The 22163-nt window shown below is 46.8% G+C and overlaps 1 protein-coding gene across 6 annotated transcripts in view; it reads left to right on the forward strand.

Annotated features, from left to right (window-relative positions):
• The window catches only part of ALK (ALK receptor tyrosine kinase), a 298563-nt gene that overhangs the window by 58350 nt on the left and 218050 nt on the right, over positions 1-22163 (forward strand). Inside the window, exon 1 of one of the 6 annotated variants that reach the window (XM_054063539.1) lies at positions 9297-9315. The exons of the other annotated variants lie outside the window; for them this stretch is intronic. The gene's annotated coding sequence lies outside the window, so the exon portion shown is untranslated. Of the gene's footprint in view, positions 1-9296; positions 9316-22163 lie in introns of those variants that run through there. 6 annotated transcript variants of the gene reach the window in all.

Consider the following 22163-nt stretch of genomic DNA (forward strand, 5'->3'; position numbering starts at 1 on the left):
AACTCCTGCCCATACATAGGACACCCCTGCACTCACACCATATGTCTGAGTGTGTTGGCCAAATGCTTCTGGAATATTATCAGACTTGGTGCCATGCCTGCTTCCCTGGGGAGCTGTTCCAGTGCTCCACCACCCTCTAAGTGAAGAACCTTTTCCTGATATCCAACCTGACCCTCCCCTAACACATCTTCCTGCCATTCCCTCAGGTCCTGTGCTGTTTGCACTGACTTTGATGTGGCCATTTCCCCTTGAGTTTTCTGTGCATAGCTAAGGAAAGCCAGTGATGTTTCCCTGTGAGGAGCTGACGACTCTTTCAGAATTCACATGTCCCTTGTTGGCACTGGCTGACGGGGTCCAGGACAGGCACTTCTCCAGCTTCTGCAGGGCCATAGTATTTATTTATTCTGAACAGCGTGGCATTTGCTAAATGTACCAGCACCAAGGGTAGTGAGTTCCTTGGAGCTGAGAATCCACAGGGTTACAAAATCCGATCATCAGTTAGGGATATCAACCCTGACAAGTAAAAGAAACCAAAAGATAGGTGAGTATCCTCCATCTCACACATGAAAGAAGCAGCATGTAAATGCGGAGCACAGTGCTGTAGACGTAATCCTGAACTGTTTCTGTTCTGTACTGCTGAAAGCCCCATGGTTCATGAGCAGCTGTGCTGGGGCTGCAGACTTCTGTCCTCATACCCAGGGACACCCAGCAGACTTTAGCTTCTTCTGAGATGCTGGACCTTTATGTGGACCACAAACCATCTTCACGCAGGTTTTTTTTAAGTACGATATTTCCAAAGTGCCATAACAGGCTTACTTTTTGCTCCGCTTCCCTCCTGCTGTGTTACACAAGTTCCACAGGCCTAAAAGATGAGGCGGCTGATCCTTTGATGATCCTTTGAGAACCAAAACTCATGGTTTCTTCCGTGGCTGTGAGTCACAGCGGTTCTGTGACACACAGGTAAGAAGTTCAGTAATAACAGACAAACAACTGTTGAGTCCTGTGGTGTTGTCCTCAGTGTGCGTTTGCTTTTGACGTTCAGCATGATCTTAAGCATGTTTTAAATGTCGGGAGAGGAGGCACCATTAAACACAGGACAGTTCATCTCTAGCTTGACTGTGTTATTAGTTTCAGATGCTTTCATCCTACTATAATAATCCTTTTCTTCACATCATCTGGTTTTCTGTCCATCAGGAACTACCTTTGCTTAGCAATGATGGTTTTTATATACTTGACATTTCAGTTCTTGGCATTGTTTGTGCCTCCCTGTGTGGGCACAGTAGAATCATAGAATAATTGAGGCTGGAAAAACCCTCTAAACTTATCCAGTCCAACTGTCAGAATAACACCACCGTGCTTACTAAACCATGTCCCAGAGTGCCACGTCTACAGGGGTTTTTAACACCTCCAGGAATGGAGACTCCACCACTGCCCTGGGCAGCCTCTTCCAGTGCTTCACCACTCTTTTGGTAAAGACAATTTCCTAATATCCAGTCTAAACCGCTCTTGGTGCAACTTAAGGACATTTCTTCTCATCCTTTCACTTGTTACCAGGTGAATTCTAGATTTGGTTTAGATTGTTGGCACCTACCTCACCGTATCCTCCTTTCCGGGAGCTGCAGATAGTGATAGGATCTTCTCTTCTTCACAGTACTGAGTGTTTGCACATGCGTGAGGTGCTCTGGGTCACGGGGACACTCAAATCTGATTACTCAATGTTAGACTTGTTGCAAAGGTTGCAGTGGTTTGTACTGGCTAATATGGGCTGCTTGTAAGGCTTCCCTGTACCTTGGATTGGGCTGAGGAATCCCTGAAGAGCTGGCGGGATTTACTGCCCAGCCAAATACCAGTGTAACATGCTCTGCTGTTTCTCGACCTGCTGCCGTTCTCCTCCAGCTTCCTTCTCCGTGCTTTCATGTCTGTCTTTTCAAGAAACCTGGGGTTTTATTCTTCCTTGCTGGTCTCAAGCTCCCAAGATGCTGCTGGAAAAAGGCTGTGATGGATTTTATGTTTCTACAGAGCCTTGTTTATGAAAACCTTTGCTGTAACAATGCAGGGTCTCTGCTGAAAGAATGTGTGTGCAGGGGATGTGATTAGTTTCTGTTGAGCAAGCAAGGTTGGGCACAGCTGAGATTTGCTTTATTAGCAATGAACAAATATTTCTGTAGTTTTATTATTGTATAGCCTGCAATATTAGAAATTATATCGTCCATTAAGTCTTCAGTTCAAAGGTACAAGTGCAGAAGACTTGCTGCTGCCTCAAAGAGAACTCCTCACTGTTCCGGCTTTCATGGTGAGAAGCGCTTCTAGCTTTGCATTGACACTGGGGAGGGGTGATGTGTTGAGGCTGTCCCAGTGTTGCAATTCTAAATGACCAGGGCAGCAAAGAATGTGAGAATCTCAGGCACCAGCGATATTCCAGTATCCACAGTATTCTTCCAGCCTTGTGCGTGTCTCCCCAGGGTGAAAGCAGAGCTGCTGTGCTGGTGACTCTCCTTCCTCACCTGAGCAGAGTGACAGGAGAGTGCTCCCATCCATGGGGCTGAGTGGGGAAACGTGGAGGTTGCAGAGGCACATAGGGAAAGGGAGATGGAACTTTGAGAGCAGAGAGAGGGAAGGGTAGTCTCAACCATCTTGCAAGCCCCTGCCGGCAGCAGGTCCCAGGTCCCCAGTGAGATCGGATTGACTGGAAGCAAAAGAGTGAGAGAGAGGAAGAGGATTGCATTTCCCTACAGCACCCCAAAATCCATGTCTTACAGGCTTAACAGAGTTGTGGTGTTTGGTGAAGGCATGATCCAGTACGGGGTGGGAGTCTGATGGCATTGCCAAGCAGTAACTCACACTGTGTCTGACCTGTTTGCTGTTTCTCATCATGGTTCTCATTGTGTGTTCAGAGATATTCTCAATGGAGAACAGATGCCTAGCACATCGTTGCTCCTTAGGCACGCTTCAGTGGGACTCAGAAAGAATACCTTGGCTTGTGCCGCAAACATGCTGCTGTAGAGTAAGTAGTGAAGAAATGCCTGTGAGACACCGTTATACTTCCCTTCCAGATGACAGATTAGTTATTCTAGCCACAAGGCCCATCGACGGGAGATCAGGAGATAATTGACTGCCAGGTTTGAGCGATGTGAAGGTCAATCGCTGCCGAGGTCGGTGTGTTGGAACAACGGCCCTGTTTACAAAGGGTTATGGAATGCTAATCATCATTTGGCCTTTAATGGAAGTTCTCAACATTGTCAAGGCAGAATTAGCTTTTAAACGTTAAGCTTAAATATCTTTTAGAAGTCTGAAGGCTCTTGGACAAAGAACCCAGCTTTGTTTTTTTTATTGCAATGAATGTGGAAGATTTGGAAAAAAAGTATTCTCTGGAAAATGCCAAAAGTAAGTGCTTTGATTGCTTGCCAGAACTAATTGATTTTTACCTCCAGTTAGCCAGCTGAAGGCTAGTGTATGTGTGTGTCTTACATGCACATACGTCTGTTTGTCGGTTTTCAGATTTCTTAAGGCCTGAGCGGGACACCTCATATTAGTCTACTGCCTCCTCACAAGGGGAGGAGGAAGAGCGGGAGCTGATCTCTTCTCTCTGGTGACCAATCACAGGACCCAAGGGAATGGCAGGAAGATGTGCCAGGGGATGGTCAGGTTGTACATTAGGAAAAAGTTCTTGCCCCAGAGAGTGGTGGAGCACTGGAAAAGCTCCCCATGGAAGCATTCATGGTGCCAAGCCTGACAGTATTCCAGAAGCATTTGGCTAATGCCCTCAGAAACACAGTGTGAATGTTGTGACTGTCCTATGCAAGGGCAGAAATTGGACTCGATGATCCTTGTGGTTCCCTTCCAACTCAGGACATTGTGTGATTCTGTGAAGAAAACTTGGTGGGAGCACACAGAGACATGGCCTGGGGAAGCAGTGTGTTTGTGTTAATATTGGGGAGAAAGGATATCTTATATTGCTAATAAGCAGAAGACAAGTTAAAGTGCCCAAATTCCTGAGAATTCTGCTCTGAACAGCCATCAACTGGAACTGCTGAGCACGCTGTGGAGCAGACCGGAACAGCTCTGCTCCCAGAAGAACCACATTTTTGTCCATAGGGGTCACTGAAGCTTAAAAAACCCCCCCAAAATAGTAAGAGAGAATGGCTGAAGTGATCTGTTCCTTTTGTGCCCACTTCATGCATGTGTAGTTAATGGGAAGCTTTTGGACCACAGAGAACCAAGCAGTTGCATACAGTAGATCGTGTGCGTACACCCTTCTCGTTTTTAATCAAGCTTGCTGTCACTGAGATGTCTGGTGGAAAACAGCAACGTTTCTAGGTAGATGCAGAATCCTGGCTAATCAGGAACCAAGGTGCACTGGAGTCCCTGCAATGTCTGTGTTTGCATGAGCAATGAGGGGTGGTCTAGGGAAAGGGGAGAAGAATCAGCAAGAGAAGGTTGTGATTCAGTGCTGTGAGTTTGACTGGAAGCACCATGGGCAACTCGTGTGGTGCTGTCTGCTCCCGTTCACCCGTCGCTACTTAACAGCCCTTTGGCCTATGTCTGTTCATGGGGCTATAAAGTACTGCTGACCTGGTGACAGTGAATACCTGGTTGTTCTCTGTATGCTCAGATGTTCTCAGAAATTTGGCTGTATTCTAGGTTTCTAAATTACGAGATTTTGGATATAGGCATGTTCAGTGCTCTAAGAAACAGGTAAAGTTTTAGCATATCCTCTTTAGTTTTTGCAAGCTTAAATGATGTACAGAACACGTGCCAGAATAGAAACAAGGCGCAGGTTGTTACAGTTCCGTGATTTGTAGGTCACCACAGGCAAAGACAGAAGCTAAAGGCAGCATGTGGAATGCGTGCGCCCAGGAGTCTCATTCCCAAGTCCTTAAAAAGGTTGTGCCTAAGAAGTGATGAGTGTATCTTGACTGTGTTCTCTGCACAGGTTGGAAGGCCCAGTAAGTTTCTATCAAATTTGTTGTTTGGGTTTCTTACATGTATTTATTTTTCAATGTGGTTGTTAGCAGTTGTTTCACCAAGTCTCTCAGTTTGGTGAAATTTATACGCGCACCCTTAGGAGCAACAGATATTGTGTGTGCAGAGATGAGCAGATGATGGTAGTGGTGGTTTCTTAGATGCAGGGCAGCGAAACATGATGATGCTCATTTGCAATGATATCCAAATGTCTAAGTCTGTCTCTCACATTGCCCAATGCTAATGCATTTATATAACTACAAATTCCATTACTTTATGCAACTGGAAGGACAGCGGACTGTGCCAGATAAGGGAGAAATCCCAGAGCGTGCTCATTAGGAACTTGCTATCTGACCAGAAGGAGAGGGTCTAGAATGTTCTGCTCCTGGGCACAGTGCAGGAAAGGCAGAGGAATGACTGTCCACTAAGCAGCCCTCATCTCTGAAACAGGCAGAGCCTTGAAAACAGTGATACCAAATTCAGACTCTTCTACTCGCTAGAGAACAATAAGGCTTATGTGCTGCAGGAGGTTGTCCTATAGAGAGTTTTATCAGAGATTAGCTTTCAAAACAGTACTGTAAATTTTTTTTTCAAGGCAGTCAAGTCCGTCCTGGAAGTGTTTATGGTTGTATTCCTGTGCAAGCATTGTTAAAATAGGTGCATAGGTCTGCCACTCTCACTGTGTTCTGATGCCAGATCCATAGCTGTGCTCAGTGTTTGGGGAGAAGGCTTTCCTAGAAGCCCTCTGCTCCAGAGGCTGCTCAGATCCTGACCACAACTGAGAGTGACTCCTGTCCTTAAGTGGATGTGGAGGAGGCAGCTGCTCTGCCTACCTGAAAGAGCTCAGGTAGAGTAATACTGAGTCTAAAAGGCAGCTGGGTCTGAGCAGGATCAGTGAGTGAGTGACACGGAGTCAGGAGGGCCGGAGCAGAGGGTTGGAGCTCTGGAAAGGCAGGTTTTGGGATATCTGAATGGACAGCAGTTAGCAAAAGCTTCTGCCTCCCAACATGGTTCAAGCATTTGGCTCTCACTTTTCCAGATAAAACTTCAGGTTCTTCAGCTTGACTTTTTCCAAGCTCTGCTGAGCATGCGTTGGGACTGGAGAACACGCGTGGGGGTGTGGTACTTTGCAAATCTTCCACGTGACTGCTGAGCCAGGGATGGGGTAGCTTAGGGGGACAGGAGAAAGACGGAAAGAGGTTAGTGGGTAGGTTAGAATTGAGAGGGATCCATGTCAGCAGAAATGGGAATCAGGTACCTTTTCCCTGTTACTCAGCTAAAACCCAGAACAGCCTGGGGCAGCAGGAGCTGCCACAGCACCTTCAAAATGCCACCGGGGTGCCCGCTGCATCACTTGGTGGTTAGGGACACCCAGTGACACTGTGGCACTTTGGTCTTGCTGCAGGTGACACACAGTCACATTAAAAAAATCCCTTCTTTGGGAATGATGATAAAGACTGAGAGAGGGTGTTAAATCTGTGTGTTTATTTCCCTGGCTAGAAAAGAGAAGCAGTGAAAGTGAGAGTGAAGGAGAATAATGAAGCAGCTCATTGATCTAAAGTTCATCTGCTGCCACTGCCTCAGCAGATGCTAAAAATGGGTCTTCTTTCCTCCTTTCTGTAAGGAGGAAACGGCTCCTGCCAGTGCCCCTCCCAGAGCAGCCTTCGGTGCCTTTGTCAAACACGATGCGTTTGGACAGATCTAATGAAACTCATTTATTGTCATTGTTTCAGATTAAGCTGTACTTATAGAATTACTGTGGTGTTATTAGGCCAGTGTCCTAGAACACAAATAGAATGAAAAACAGAAATAAAACCCAGAAAAATCTGTTTATTTTTTTGTTTCAACGTTCAGTGCTGAGATTTGAGTCTCTGCTGAATTATCAGTACTGTATTCTGCAAAAAAGCACCTTACAAGCACTCTGATCGTTATACCAAGGTTCTGTGTGATAGACAAAGCATTTAGAATGTTCCCCAGATGCCTGGAAGGTCTATTTCTGGTGCAAAGTAGGCAAATTTTGCACCTGAACAAATCTTGCCTTTTGGCTTTGGACTCTGCTGTGGGATCCGTACAAACATGAGTAGGTACTTAAACTGACTGGCTGCTGCTCTGTCTGTGTAAGGAAGATACCAAGCGCCTCAGACTACTCAGGGAAACCAGAAAAGGTGTCTGTAGGCAAAATGCTTTGGTGCTGACCTGCTAGGATTTGGGCAAACTGGGTTTTGCTTTTGTGCTTTCTCTGATGAAAAGCATTCAAAATAGGTTTTCTACCAAGTTATCAGAAGTCGTAATTTTCTTCAATGAAAACTCCTAAGTCCCCTAAGTCATCTCAAAAGTGCGCAATGGCTCACAATGATTATTTTCATAGACTGCTAGAGCAGTTCAGGCTGGAAAGGAACATGGGAGTTCTCTGGTCCAGCCCCCTGCTCAAAGCAGGGCCCGTAATGAGTTCAAACCAGGTTGCCCAGGGCTTTTTCTGGTGAGGGCTTGAAAACCTGCACATCCCCTCTTGGCCCCTGTCCCACTGCTGCGCCATCCTTTCATGGCTTTGCAACCTCCCTGCTCATGTCCAGTCAGAACCTTGTCAGCTTTTATTCATGCTTCTGTCTGTTGTTCTCCCACCAGGCATATCTAGAATAAGGTCGGCTCCAGAACTCAGTCTCTTTCCTCTTGGTGCTGGGGTTGCCGTTAGGTCCCTTTCCTGGGCTGAAGAACCCCCAATCCCACAGCCTGTCCTTATCCTGCCTGACCAGCTTGGTGGTCTCCTCTGAACTCCCTCCAGTTAGCTGATGTTTTTTTTGTGCTAGATGTCCCAAACTGGATCCAGCGGTCTAATAGTTGCCGAGTGAAGAGGAATAATCATTTCCCTCAGTCCGTGATGCTCTCAATCCAACACGGATTGCCACTTGCCATCTCTGCAGTGCTGCTGGCCTGTCCCCAGCCTGCTGTGTTCCAGCCCTTTGGCAGAGCCATTCCTGGCCAACAACGCTGCAGGGGCTTTCTCCTCTCCCGGTGCCAGGCTTTGCATTTGTTCCTTCTGGATTTGATGATGTTCCGGGTGGCCCATCTCCCTGGGCTGACCCTGTTCCTCCGGATGGCAGCCCTGCAGTACCAGCTGCATCCCTTGAGTCATTGGAACCCACAGACTTGACTTTAAAACAAAACTAACTTGAAAAGTAAATCTCATTGCCAGTGGCCCCTCATCATCCTCCACGAGATTCCACTGATTTAGCTGAATATAGCAAGGAGTTTCTTTAGAAATATTTCACAAGGAGAGTTTTCGTTGAGTTTAAAGAAGTTCAGTGTTCTGCAAACCCTCCCTGCCTTTGTTTTTGGCAGTGATACACTTACTTGGCCCCTCTGGATCAGGTACACCTGCCACATCACAGCTTTCTCCAGTTAGAAAAGCAAAACCACTATTCTGTTCCTCCCTCCTGCCACCACGTCGAGATGAAATTAAGTTCCAGAGACTCTCTTTTCTAAAAAAATGTGAGCCAAAGCTGGAAAAATCTGTTCAGTGACAAACAAAGCTGTGTTTCTTTGATTCTGGCAGAGATGAGGCATCGGTCGTGTCCCACTTGGGTTCATATTTTCACTAGTGCTGTGTTACCTGGAACTCAGCCGCTTGTGAGATGCTGCTGGAGGGGATGCTACAGCCACACAGAGGAGTGGTTTATTCCTTTAGTAAAGTGTAACTCTGGAGTTTGGCCAGCACAGGGAAGCTCTACGTATTAGCAAAATCTTTGGCTGTTGACTCTGCAGTCACTGTGGATGGGGCTGAATTTTGCTTCCACTTCCAACCATCCTTGCAGGCAGGTGGTGGAGGATGCTCTGGTTTTGCTGCAAGACTAGGGTGGGCTAAAATCCTGAATGCCAGACATCTGGATGAGCTCCCCAGACGAATGTAATTCACTACCAATATTAAGATGCGCTTCTACTCTGGAGAATGGCTGCTTGGAAAAGGTTCTTGTTTAATCAGTAGAGTAACTCCCTGTGTACGCTCAGACATGTATACAATCTGTTAGTGGCAACGTGATGGGATTTATTGCTTTTTACATCTATTAGCACGGCAGAACCAGTTCAGCTTTGGGCAAGCTGGATTCTCCACCTTCCTGTGTTGTTTGCACCAGAAATAATAGTTGGCCCAACCAAGAGGCTCTTGGGCACCTGAGTGCCCTCCGTAACAGCGCTGTTAACCGGGTTCTGGTGAGGAACCTGCCCTGGGCACTGAAAGCACCAGGACTGCACAGGATTTACTGAGGCTGTTATTTCTGTTTGCAGGGATTTGCTGCTGTGGACAGTGTGCAGGACAGAAAGAACCCGGCCTGTCTGTGACCCTGCATGGGTTTACAGGTTAGGAAATGATTGCATTTCAAGTACCCTTGCTGCATTAATATAAAGTCCCATTAAAGTGCTTCCAGAAATCACACAACTGGTTTCTGGGCAGCAGAGTTAGGTTAAAAATTGGGAATTGTCACTCAGTTTTGTTAAAGAAGTGATTGTTTGTCTACCGACCTCCACCGCCTGGAAAACTGGATGGGAAAAGAGAACCTGGGTGCCTGTGGCATCTTGATCCATTTCTGTGGCTGCAAAGATCCAGTTTGAGTCTGTATTCCTGGAAAAGCAGTGTTACCTGGAAAAGAGGGGAGCTTAGCGGGGATGGTGCGGTGGGGATGGGGGTTGGAGGGAGAAAAAGAGAAAAAGCCAAACAGATTGTCTGAAAAGTTTTGATGGAATTCTGAGAACCCATACTGATTCCATCCTCTATCAGCTGGGAATGTCTGGTGCCGAGGTTTTACAAAAATAGACCTAAAATTTGCAGTTTGGAGTTTGATTGCAGTGCTGATTGACTGTCACTGGTGCCAGGTCTGTGATAAATCCATTTTAGCCTCCAACAGAAGTGGTGTCAAGGCTGCAGGTACTGGCCAGGAGATGACACAGATCCCTCCAGGCCAGGGTTCCAGTCTGGATTTTGACTTTGCACACCTCAAAATTTGGAAGTTTCACTGGAGGCGTTTGACTCGGCTTCCCCTTCAGTGGCTGAAAGAAAAGGTTCCAGCCCCAGGTGCTCACTGTGGAAATTGCAGGATGGCACTGCCAGGGCCATGGGAAGGAGGAGACGCTGCATTTCAGGGTAGGACACAGAGGAAGGAGGGAAAGTTGTTGATGTTCCCACGTGCAGCCCCAGATGCAGTGGTCAGAAAGCAGCAGAACTGCCGGCAGATGAAAACGCAGAGCTGGGAAGTGACCGTGCAGCTCAGGCAGCCTGTCCAAGGAGATAATGATGGAAATTCCTGGAGTAGTGAGTAGAATGCTGATCACGCTCTTGTAAGCGGGTGTGCTCCAGAGATAGTGAGGAGCAGAAAATTAGGCTAATTACTAATCTTGCAATGCAATAAAAGCAGAGTGGACAGGTTAGTGCTATTTGCCTGATAAACGTTAGATTGTAGGTGCTCAGGGAGCACAAACATCCGTGATGGCCACTACTGATGTAAAAACCTGCATGGGCTGGACAGAGCCAGGTTTCATCCATAGGAGAACACATGCAGCCCTTCACCGGTGGAATTTGTCTGTTCAACATACTGCCATCCCTTCCATGTCCTTCAGGTGCTCTAGACCAGCTTTGCCCTGGAGAGAGGGACCTGGCAGCTAGATGCCAGGGGAGACCTCCCCAAAGCCAGCACTGCCCCTGGTGCCGGCTCCCAGGGCCTCACTGCCTCTCCCTGAGTGTTTCTGACTGGCCCAGCTGAGTGGCTTCTCCCACTCTGGGTCTTTGTCAGGGGATTCTCAGAGAGGGGCTCTGACAGCTGCACAGCAAAGCCATCTCTTGTCAGACGCGTAAGGATAAGAATTACTTAAGCTGTTTTCTCATGGCAGATTTTCCATCAGGAAATCTCACTCTGGAAACCAGCCTTCCTATGGGAATTATCAATTTACACAAAATGCCAGAGTCTTTTTCAGTCTGGCAGAAAATCAAAATGAAATGTTTTGACCTTACTATGATGAAGCATTTGGATCATTTACTTCATTTGCAAGCTATAGTATCTTATAGCAGAAATTGCAACTTGCGGCTCGGATCCAGCACCTATTCCATACCATGGGCATTTGAAAGACCGACTGGTGCCAGGCTGGAGCACCACACACAGCAAACAAACAAAAACCCCAAGGGCTGCAAGCTGCTCCCAGTAAGTATCTGAGTAATTTCACAGTATTCATGAAGCGCAGTCTGTCCATGGACAATCTGCAAACAGCCAACAAGTGCCAGAATTCACAAACAAACTGTTCACTGCAAACTGTTTGCCTCTTCACTGTGACAGAGATGAATGTCATTGAGGAGCCAACTGCTCTTGTTCAGTGAGCTTCTTACCCTCGCTAGAGTAAAACTGTGTGGGAGGAGCAAGATTATGGGGTTTAAAGGAAGTGATATTTTGAAAGCGTGCTTAGACTTTTCTTCACAAAAATATTTACTGCTTTCTATCTAAATATTCCCAAGCCTGGTGAGCATCACTGCTTCCATTTTAGTAGCACAAAAAAAAATAAGGCAAAAGGAGAAGCTACAGAATTTATCTTGGATCCCATTGTACATAGGGAGAGCTGGGAATGGCATTGGTGCTCTTGAGTTCCAGTTCGTAAAACAGTATCTATGGGATGATAAGTTAGCTTTTATTGATAATGGGTATTAGCGTGGTGCTCATCACACAGGGCACTTTATAAATCATAGAATCGTTTGGTTGGAAAAGGCTTCTGAGATCATTGAGTCCAACTGTACCTGTCCACTACTAAAGCCCATCCTGCCATGGAAAGGGAGACCTTCCACTGGCTCGGGTTGCTCAAAGCCTCATCCAACCTGACCTTGAACACTTCAAGGGTTAGAGCATCCACAGCTTTCCTGGGCAACCTGGGCCAGGACCTCACCACCCTCATAGGAAAACATTTGTTCCTAAAATCCCATCTCAATCTTCCCTCTTTCTGCTTAAAATTGTTCCCTTCTCATTGTGTCCCTGCATTCTGTGATCAAGAGTTCCCCTTTGGCTTTCTTGTAGGGCCCATAAAAATTCATGTTACAGTTTCCATAGCTGACCTACAGCAGAGGAAAACATTTCTTCCTAAGATCTCACCCAAATCTCCCATCTTTCAGCTTAAAATCGTGTCCCTGCACTCCCTGATCAAGAGCCCCTCCCCAGCTTTCCTGTAGCACCCATAAAAATTCATCTTACAGTTTGCATAGCTGACCCACAGCAGAGGGCTATGTTCTCTCCCTTTTGTAGGGTCGGAAAAGGAAGCATAGATTGCAAACCATTATATAGCATTTGAGGCTGGCGGTGAAAAAGCAGGGCGAGTATAGCGATGCTGTCTCAGCTCTTTTGGCCTCCTTCCCTTATTTGTCGCTCTTATCATCATCTCTGAATTCACCTTTAGAGCAACTGCTGACAGGACTTTGTTTTCATGCAGATAAAAGGTTCTACTAAAGGTAAAACTAAAAACCCAGCTCCAGCCCTGAATCAGCTTATTGGAGTCAGTTGGTGGTGATCCCTCCTTGAGTGTTGCTCAAGGACCACTGTTTGCAAGCCTTTTGTCCTGGGAGGACTTTCTTGGGGAAGAGCTTTGGGAGGAAGCCTTCTTGGCACACTCTGCCATGACAGGCTGGCTGTCCTGATGAGTCTGATGCTGAGATGGCATTACAGTGACTGATGAGGCTGCCCAGAGCAGTTAACTCGGCCGTTTGTAATCATTCTCTACGGCCTTTCTGTAATCACTGTGGGAAATTGTCTTTGAGCAGTGCAGGCTCTGGGGGGAAAGAAGCAAAGTGATTTCTCTTTTGCAAGAAAGGATTTAGAGAGACATAAACTGAGGGATAATGAAAAACAAAAAACAGTATGAAATGCCTTACTGTCCTCGTGATTCATACGAGGCTATTTTGGTTTATTTTTGTGTGGATTAAAGTCCCACCCATGGGCCAACTCTGTCCAGACGTGCAGAATCCCACCTTCCCGATGCAGGGTATAGCCCTGTGGCAGAGTCGGGCTGGGCTGCCAGCAGCAAGGCCTCTGTGGAGAAGGGAACATCAAGGGCTGTGTTCTTTTCTAACCTTTGTTACTATTTCACAGCATGAATTGAGCAGGTCATTGAATCCTATGGGTTCTTTGTACTTGTACAGATAAACAGTACATAATTCTGCAACAAATCCATCATCTCAATTTTTTTTCCATGTTGGTTCATGTCTTCTACCAGTTGTTTTACAGTCCCTGGTGATTCAGCTCCTTATGGGCCAGCTTTTCAGGCCAGCTCTTCTCCCCAGCTATGCCGCATCCAAGGAATGTGTAGCAGTAAGTAGGAACCTGTAACAGAGAAAGGGGAAGCTTCTCTTTTCTGTGTCAGGCAGGTGATGATGACACTGCTTATCTTGGGGTATGTCTTATTGAGTGTCTGGATGCCATCTGTATACCTGAAGTCAAAAGCTAAGGCTGAGTAGAATTGCAGAATGGTTTGGATTGGAAGGGACCTCAAAGCCCATCCAGTTCCAATCCCCTGCCATGGGCAGGGACACCTTCCACTGGATCAGGTTGCTCAAAGATCTGTCCAACCTGGCCTTGAATGTTTCAAGGGGTTGGGGCATCCACTACCTCTCTGGATAACCTGGCCTAGTGTCTCTCCGCCCTTGGCGTCAAAAATTTCTTCCTTATATCTAGGCTAAACTTCTTTTATTTTAAAGCCATTGCCCCTTGCGGTAGCATGGTTTGCATTAGCAGAGAGAACCGGAGCTGTCCTGCCCCTGCCTTGAGCTGGAGCATTGTCTTCTGTATTGCCTGACTGAGCTGCTCTGGTGCTCTACAGCAGAGGGTGGTGGTGGCTGGGGCATCAACTGCTCTGCAGCGTCACTTGCCTCTGCCCCGTGAGTGTTGAGGACTAGTTAATACGTAAGGTCTTTGGAAAGCAGCTATGCAGAAGCGAAATTGTGCCACAGTAGTGGAAAAAGAACCTTGAAGAAATCAGAGTATCTCCAGACACCATGCTTCTCATTTTCCTTATGCAGCTGAAAACCAGAATCATTCTCTCTCATGGTCAGCTTGGGTGTCTGGGTGAAGTAGGAGTTTCTCATGCCTTACTCAGGTGCTTTATGGCTTCATTGTGGCACTGCTTGCATATCTTCCTCGGCAAGTGCTTTCACATCTACATACCCCACAGCTGTAGGCAGAGATGCTGTCCTTTACCTTAAGATAAATTAAATGTTGCAGTGCAAACAGACAATATAAGCACACTGGCGTCTTTCCCAGTAAAGGGAATATGGAGGAGGTTTTATTGTTACTGCCAAGACAGCTGTGGTGTAGATTGGAACAGTCATCATGCCTTCTTGCTATCTCTAGAAGTAAAGCAGCCTGCCTGTCGGTAACAAATGTCAGTGTTTGCTCAGGTACCAAACCACCCCACACATCCGTGGCTGTTATGCAGTGCTATGTCTCAACATAAGCATCTAACACAGCAAATCCATGAGTTTAGCCATACACATGGCAGGGAATTCCTAACTGTCATTGCTGCATGGTTTGCATCTATCATACACATGTAAGGCTTCGTATAATCCCTCGGCGCTCACTCTGTGTTTTGATACAGCTGGCTTATTTTCAGAGTTTCTTATTCTAAAATGCCATCCTTGGTTGCAAGGGTTCGGAATTATTCTGCGTATTAAAGCTGGACAGAGAGTCTGGAGCTGCAGAGACCTTCCCAAAGTTGTTCCTGCTGCCTGTAGGATACAGTTGAGGCACAATTCCCTTTGGGATTTCTGCCTCTTGTACAGGAAATCTCCAGTTTTCTGCTGAAGTTACTGTGTTTTATTTCCTTTGCTGTGGTCTGGTTTAAACATGAAAAGGAGGGAATGTCTGATTTAAAACAGCCTCTGGATTTGTATTTCTCTGTGTGGGACCATTACTGAGCCTTCTGCCAATGCTGTCTTTCACACGCGCTGTGCAATGAGCATAGAATGTCCCTGCTTTCACAGGAGGAATAATAGGAATAATGATAGTAATGAGGAAAAATGAGGCTGACTTATGCCACTGCTGCTGCTTTCTCCCAAATAGCTGGCATTTTCTGGCCGCCATTTGCAGCTGGTGTTACTGAATAGTTCCCATTAGTGACTGGTGTTGCAGGATGGTTTCCGTTCACGGCTGGCATTGTCAGATGGTTCGGGGCGGTGACACAAGGCTGGTTTGCACCAGGGCTGGGCCTCTGCCCAGTGGTGGGTGAGTGACTGTCTGGACATTGCCTCATGCCCTTCGATGAGGAAGGATGGTGCACGTGTCCAAAAAGCTCTTTCTCTCACAAAGGAAGGGATAAACGTAGCAGTAGTTTTTGATACAGGGAATGCGAGTTCCTGGGAAACCCAGATAAATCAGCTGGAGTGAAGTACAGACATTTCCTAGCTTAGGCTGAACTGGGGCCTTTAAATCATCTCTTGTGTTGGTGTTGGGGACCATAGGGTAAAGCCTGTCCTTCCTCCTGATGTGGAGTAGGTGAGGGAAGGTGAACTTCGTTTCCTTTCCACCTCGATCCAAACTCAACATCACAGTGCATTGAGAGAGTTTTAAATGGAATTAAATTGGAAAAGAGAGTTTTAAATGCCCAGGGCATGGTGACTGTAGATGAATAGGAGTTGGAAAGGGGCTTTTAGTTGCTAAGTATGAAAGAAAAAAGTGTTTCCTAAACATCAGGTGTCTCTAGAGCTCGAGGTACTACCAGGGCATGAAGATCTGGGAGAAGATTTTCATCCTGATCAAAGAAGTTATCTTTAAAAAGTCCTGCCTGCTCAGAGGGTGGAAAGGAAATGTTTAGATTAGATATTAGGGAACATTTCTTTACCAAAAGAGTGGTGAAACATTGAAAGGGGCTCCCCAGGGCAGTGGAGGAGTCTGTCTCTGGAGGGGCGCAAAATGTGTGTGGCCTTGGCACTCGGGGACATGGTTTAGTAGGCATGGTGGGATTGGGCTGACATTTGGACTTGATGATCTTAGAGGTCTTTTCCAACCTCTAGGATTCTATGAAAATCCTCCTCCAAACCACAAAGATTCCAGTCTGCACCAAAACCTTCACACACTCATTCCCCTGACAGTTAAATGTTCAAGGAATTCTTGCATATATCCTTGTCCTCTGGCACTGAGGAAACATGAAGACAAAAATAAGTGAGCGTTGAATGCCACAACACTGAAAATGAGAGAGCGATCAAAAGACAGATTGTGATAAAATAGGAGCTTGTATTGAAGTCTGCAGGGACTGTAGGCCACTGGGGGTCAGATCTCGGCAGCTGTGTTAACGTGATGGCTGCTTCGTGGTGTGCTGTTGTGCATGCGTCCTGGTTTGGTCAGTGTAGTAGAAAAGAGGGATTTTAAATGTATAAAGTAGGAGATTGTTTCTGGGTTTGTTTCTTTCTTTTCCTTCATCCCACCACTTAACATGATATAGGAAGTACGCAAATCCGATGAGACTCCAGCGAGGTAGGTGTTAAATATGGAAGTAGCTATGCAGCAGTCCATGGTAAAGGCACTGCATGGTTTGAAGTCAGTGTGTGTAATGAATTATTGAAACCCTGTCAAAACAACTGTTTTTTTTTCCTGAAAAGCCTGGCCACTCTGCTTCTAGAGGTGATGTGACCAGAGTACAGACTGAGGAGTATTCTGAGGCACACAAGTATTTGGGCACTGAGAATGACTGCCAGCAGGACTCCAGTTGTGACCGAGGAGACCCATGCTGGTGTAGCATATGTACTAGTGCAGCAGTCAGTCCGGTAAGCTGCTCCTCTGGAGTCCTTCGGACAGGGAACACCGTAACAGAGAGTCCTTCCAGGGCCCACTCCAGCAGGCACTGAATGGGCTCCAGATGACGGCAAAGAGAGGAACTCTCTTACATTGAGACACAGATACCAAACAGCATTTTGCCTCTCGGCTGTTTTGGTGGAGACTGCTCTAAGCTGCAGTCAACTAACACCCCAGGCAGGGGAAGGATTACTCTGTTTTCATACATACAGAAACAGTGCAGAACATCTGTAGCCTGAAGGGTGCTACTGTGCCTTTGTAGGAAGATTACCAAGCCCACAGACTCTGTCCTGCCCTTTTGTTCTGCCAGTGGTGTCCAGAGGTTTGTCCATGCCACAGGGAATGGCTGGACATAATAGATGCTGGTTTGCACCGCGTACCTGGTTGGGAATCCGGACACACTGGTTACCAGTCACAGAGCAGGACAAGTATTGCCCGGTGCTGAAACACCACAGCCTCCCCAAATCACCACCTTCTCCAGGTGTGATCCTACAGTATCTAAAAGGTGGCACAAAGCAGAAGTGTCCAGAATCCTGACTGTGTGTTTGTGCAGGGAGCTTTCTGCTGAAGGGCCTTTCCCCTCTGTTTAGCAAAGCCATGGATGAGGTGGGCAGGTGATCACATCCAGTACAGAAAGGGGATACAGGGAAGCTGGGGAGGGCTCTTTATCAGGGAGTGCAAAGGTAGAATGAGGTGGGGCAGTTTTAAGTTGAAAGAGGGGAGATAGAGATGAGATGTCAGGAAAGAAATGTTTTCCTGTGAGGGTGGTGAGGCACCAGCACACGTTGCCCAGAGAAGTCGTGGCTGCTCCATGCCTGGAGGTGTTGAAGGCCAGGTTAATGGGCTTTGAGCAACCTGATGCAGTGCAAGGTGTCAGTGCTTGTGGAAGGGCAGTCACAATTGGATTGGCTTCGAGGCCCCTTCCAACCCAACCCATTCCATGATTCTATGATCCTTTGATGCAGTCCTGCCAGCAGCCTCTGCTTTCCAGGGGACAGACCTGAGCTGAGAGCAATTCAGTTACCAGCACTCAGTGCTGTGTTTGCTCTGTGCTGCCCACAGAGATGCTCAGTGGTGCTCTAAGAGATGATTATGGCAAAGGTCAGCCTGCTGCTGGACTTTTCAAAGACTGCTCATAGGCAGGTGGATGAGTAAACAGCTTTGAGCCGTTCCTGGTCTGTCTGTAGCTGAGACCTGAGCTCTGTGTGTGTTTCAGTGCTGTTTCTGGGGTCTGCCTGGGCAGGTCTGCAGCAGCCACAGAGCATCTCAGAGGCTGCAGTGTGCTTTAGATGGCAGAGTGTTTTAAATGTATTGGGTGGGCTGGGTAGAATATCAGCTTGGTCATTTTAATTGGGTTTTCTTAATGCTGTTTGCACGCCACTTGCTTTCAGAGTAGAAATTGAAAAAAATAAGTTAAATTTTACTATACGCGTGTCTCTCTCTCTCTCGTGTGTATATATATATGTATATGTAATATATATGTATATGTTATATAAATATAATATACATACCAAGAAGAATTCACAAGAAGCAGCAAAGAAACCAGTGGTGTTTTCTCTGAACATCTTTAGCATGAAAACATGGATTTCCTCACCACCCCCCCCAAAATGAGGAGCAACATGTGGTGCTTTGTTAATATTTTATAGAATCATAGAATTACTTGGTTGGAAAAGACTTTTGATATCATTGAGTCCAGCCATACCTATCAACTACAAAACCATATCCCTGGGCACCTCCTCTACCTGTCTTTAAATACCTCCAGGGATGGGGACTCAACCACCTGCCTGGGCAGCCTGTGCCGGTGCCTGAGAACCCTTTCCATGACAAAATTTTTCCTAATGTCTAATCTAAACCTTCCCAGTTGCAACTTGAGGCCATTCTCTCTCATCCTATCACCTGTCACTTGGGAGAAGAGACCAACACACGCCTCGCTACAACCTCCTTTCAGGCAGTTGTAGACAGGGATGAGGTCTCCCCTCAGCCTCCTTTTCTCCAGGTTAAAGAGCCCTGCTTCTCTCAGCCACTTCTGATAAGGCTTGTTCTCCAGACCCTTCCCAAGCTTCGTTGCCCTTCTCTGGATACATTCCATCCCCTCAATGTCCTTCTTGTAGCGGGGGGACCAAAACTGAACCCAGTATTTTAAGTGCAGCCTTCCCAATGCTAAGTACAGGAACACAAGGCTGTTGTGGAATTGTAATTCAGAGTCTTGTCCTCCTCTTCTTCCAGAGCCCAGGTCTGCCGATGAGATCTCACGTCCCATGCTTAGACCAGGCTCTCCTTGTATCAATGGATGTCCATGGGATGTGGTAGGCAGAAGGATTGCCTGGATGGTAGGACAGGATGGGGCTGCGGCCCCCGTGTTTTCTGATGGAATTTGTCAGTTTTGAGGCATTTGGGTTTTTTTTTAAACAAAAGTTAATATTCCCATGGAAAAAAAAAAATGGCTAACAGAAAGGTGTTAAAATAAATTTTTAAATGAGCCTTACAAAGACAAAAAAAAGTAGTCAGGGCCACCAGGACAACATGGTTATTGAGTTAAATGCAGTTTTATTGATGACACATGCTTTACGTAGAGGAACTGCGTGCTATTCTCAAATTTACTCATCGAGGATCTGCCATGGTGGAGTTGATCCCTTCTGTGCCTCATGCAGTACGTCTGAATCTGCTCTCCACAGGCCTGTTACAGCCCACCAAATGCAAATCCTTCTCTGCAGCAGTCAGCACAGGTCCGGTGACACACGTACCATCGTTTGTGTGCACTCATCAGGCTTTCAGTGTGACATAAAATCATTGGAACATAATGCATTATTAAATGTATTTTCCAACTGAAAAAGATGAACCTGACAGGCTGTCAGTGAACCTTTCATACTTCAGAAAAGGTCTGTAAAAAGCAGCCCTGGAGAACATCTACTCGTTAGTGTAAGGAAGGCTCCCTGATCATCCAGACCAGGAAACTGAGCTTGCCCTTTGCCTCATTCTCTGCTTGACTACAAACAGAATTTGAGTTTTGCTTCTGGATGTCCTTCAGACAGTGATTTGTGTGAGCAGAGTTGAGTCTATGGATTATTCACAATGTGTTTGTTGGTCCTGGTGCTGCTTGTGACCTCAACATAACATGTTCTTTGCGCTTTCATGGATGACTGAGTGCATCTATAGATGGGAAGAGGAAAAATGTAAATTTCGAAGAGGCTGTGTGAGCACTTCTGGCATGATTGTGAGGACTGGCTGTGAATTTGGGTGCTTATAGGGGATTCTCAGGCAATATTTTTTCCACTGTTTTTTCCCCTGATCATAGAATCATAGAATCACAAGGTTGGAAAGGACCCACTGGGTCATCGAGCCCAACCATTCCTAACACTCCCTAAACCATGTCCCTCAGCACTTCATCCACCCGTTCCTTAAACACCTCCAGGGAAGGCGACTCGACCACCTCCCTGGGCAGCCCGTTCCAGTACCCAGTGACTCTTACTGTGAAGAATTTTTTTCTGATATCCAACCTGAACCTCCCCTGGTGGAGCTTCAGGCCATTCCCTCTTGTCCTGTCCTCTGTCACTTGGGAGAAGAGGCCAGCTCCCTCCTCTCCACAACCTCCTTTCAGGTAGTTGTAGAGAGCAATAAGGTCTCCCCTCAGCCTCCTCTTCTCCAGGCTAAACAACCCCAGCTCTCTCAGCTGCTCCTCATAAGACTTGTTCTCCAGCCCCTCACCAGCTTCATTGCTCTTCTCTGGACACGCTCCAGAGCCTCAACATCCTTCTTGTGGTGAGGGGCCCAGAACTGAACACAGTACTCAAGGTGCGGTCTCACCAGTGCCGAGTACAGAGGGAGAATAACTTCCCTGGACCTGCTGGTCTCGCCGTTTCTGATACAAGTCAAGATGCCATTGGCCTTCTTGGCCACCTGGGCACATTGCTTGTTTATGTTCAGTCGGCTGTCAACTAACGCCCCCAGGTCCTTCTCCTCTAGGCAGCTTTCTAGCCAGACTTCTCCTAGTTTGTAGCACTGCATAGGGTTGTTGTGTCCCAAGTGCAGGACCTGGCATTTGGCCTTGGTAAACGTCATGCCATTGGTCTCAGCCCAGCAGTCCAGCCTGTTCAGGTCCCTTTGCAGAGCCTCCCTACCCTCCATCAGATCCACACTTCCACCCAGCTTAGTGTCATCTGCAAACTTGCTAAGGGTGCACTCAATGACCTTCATCCAGGTCACTGATAAAGACATTGAACAGAGCTGGACCCAGTACCGAGCCCTGAGGAACCCCACTTGTAACTGGCCTCCAGCTGGAGTTAACTCCATTGACCACCACTCTCTGGGCCCGGCCATCCAACCAGTTTTCAACCCAGGAGAGTGTGCACCTGTCCAGGCCAGAGGCTGACAGTTTCTGAAGCAGAATGGTGTGAGAAACTGTGTCAAAGGCTTTACCGAAGTCCAAGAAGACTACATCCACAGCCTTTCCCCCATCCAGTAGTTGATTCACTTTGTCACAGAAGGCGATCAGGTTAGTTTGGCAAGATCTGCCTTTTGTAAACCCATGTTGACTGGGCTGATCACCCGGTTCCCTTGCATGTGCTTCATGATAGCACTCAAGATCACCTGTTCCATGACTTTCCCTGGCACTGAGGTGAGACTGACAGACCTGTAGGTCCCCGGATCCTCCCTGCTTGTAGATGGGCACATCAGCCAGCCTCCAGTCCAGTGGAACTTCCCCAGTCATTCAGGACCGGTAGAAGATGATGGAAAGGGGTTTGGAAAGGACATCCGCCAGGTCCTTTAATACTCTTGGGTGGATCTCATCCGGCCCCATAGACTTGTGGGTGTCTAGCTGGGCAAGCAAGTCTCTAACCACCTCCTCTTGGATCATGGGAGCCACATTCAAGAGTTTGTGTTTGTTTCAATGAAATGAAGTTGTCTTGGTCCTGAGTAAATTTGGCCTTTTTGGTTTTTAGTAAGGGAAAAAAATAACTGTGTAACATCCTTTCAGTGGGAAATTGCTGTCTTTTACTTAGAACTGAAGTAATCTTTTCTGAAACATCAGACAATCCCCAGAGACTGGAAAATCCAGTTCTCAATGAAAGCTGTTTCTGGACACATCATTGTACTGTTTGCTAATAGCTACTGTAGCGATTGCTGTTATAAATCAGAGCCACAAATATTACAGCAAAAGCTGATTTCTGTTTTCCACATGAACCAAGAGGAATGACTTTGAGCTGTTTTGCCAGAGGTAGATGTGGCTGAATGTAGACGTTGATCTTGGGTCCTACATTACTCATCTCTTTGGAATGTAGAGGACAGGCATGTGTAGGTTTGTCACCTTGGTTTTTCCACTGAGAAACTGGGAATAATACAGCTCAGTAGAGCACGGAAGCTTACCCACCGAGGCACCAGGCAATACCCAAAGGCAACAGT

Source organism: Cuculus canorus, chromosome 3 (genome assembly GCF_017976375.1).
Source record: "Cuculus canorus isolate bCucCan1 chromosome 3, bCucCan1.pri, whole genome shotgun sequence".
NCBI classification, from domain to species: Eukaryota; Metazoa; Chordata; class Aves; order Cuculiformes; family Cuculidae; genus Cuculus; species Cuculus canorus.